The sequence below is a fragment of the Eimeria acervulina genome, genomic scaffold (genome assembly GCF_000499425.1).
Source record: "Eimeria acervulina Houghton genomic scaffold, Eah_scaff1715, whole genome shotgun sequence".
Taxonomy (NCBI): domain Eukaryota; phylum Apicomplexa; class Conoidasida; order Eucoccidiorida; family Eimeriidae; genus Eimeria; species Eimeria acervulina.
This window is the reverse complement of record NW_013550138.1, coordinates 4,737-5,258: the sequence shown is the minus strand read 5'-3', so window position 1 is coordinate 5,258 and position 522 is coordinate 4,737.

Below are 522 nucleotides of genomic sequence, written 5' to 3'. Positions count from 1 at the left end.
TAACTTCTTTAGTAGATTAAATAAAGACATTAAACAAACATATCAAACCGTGTATAATAAACTACTTAATAAACTAATTAATAAATTAATTAGTTAATTAATTAATTTATTTATTTATCCGCAGATGAGTGGAACAGCAGAGGCTTATGTGCACCTGACGATTTAACTTCTTTAGTCCATCTGCACGAAGCAGCAGTTTTAGATTCTCTTGACATTCGGTTTGAAGTCGATGCTATTTATACTTTTACCGGTCAAGTCCTCATCGCCGTCAACCCCTTCAAAACCCTTAAGGGTCTCTATGATATGCAGGTATTTATATATATATATATATATATAAATATATATATATTTATGTATTTATGTATATACATGTATATTTATATATTTATATAGGGATGTGTGTATATGCATGCATATATATATGTTATGTTTATATATATATATATATATTTATATATATATATATTTATGTTACGTTTATATATGTATATATATATATATATATGTTTTCTATACATGTAT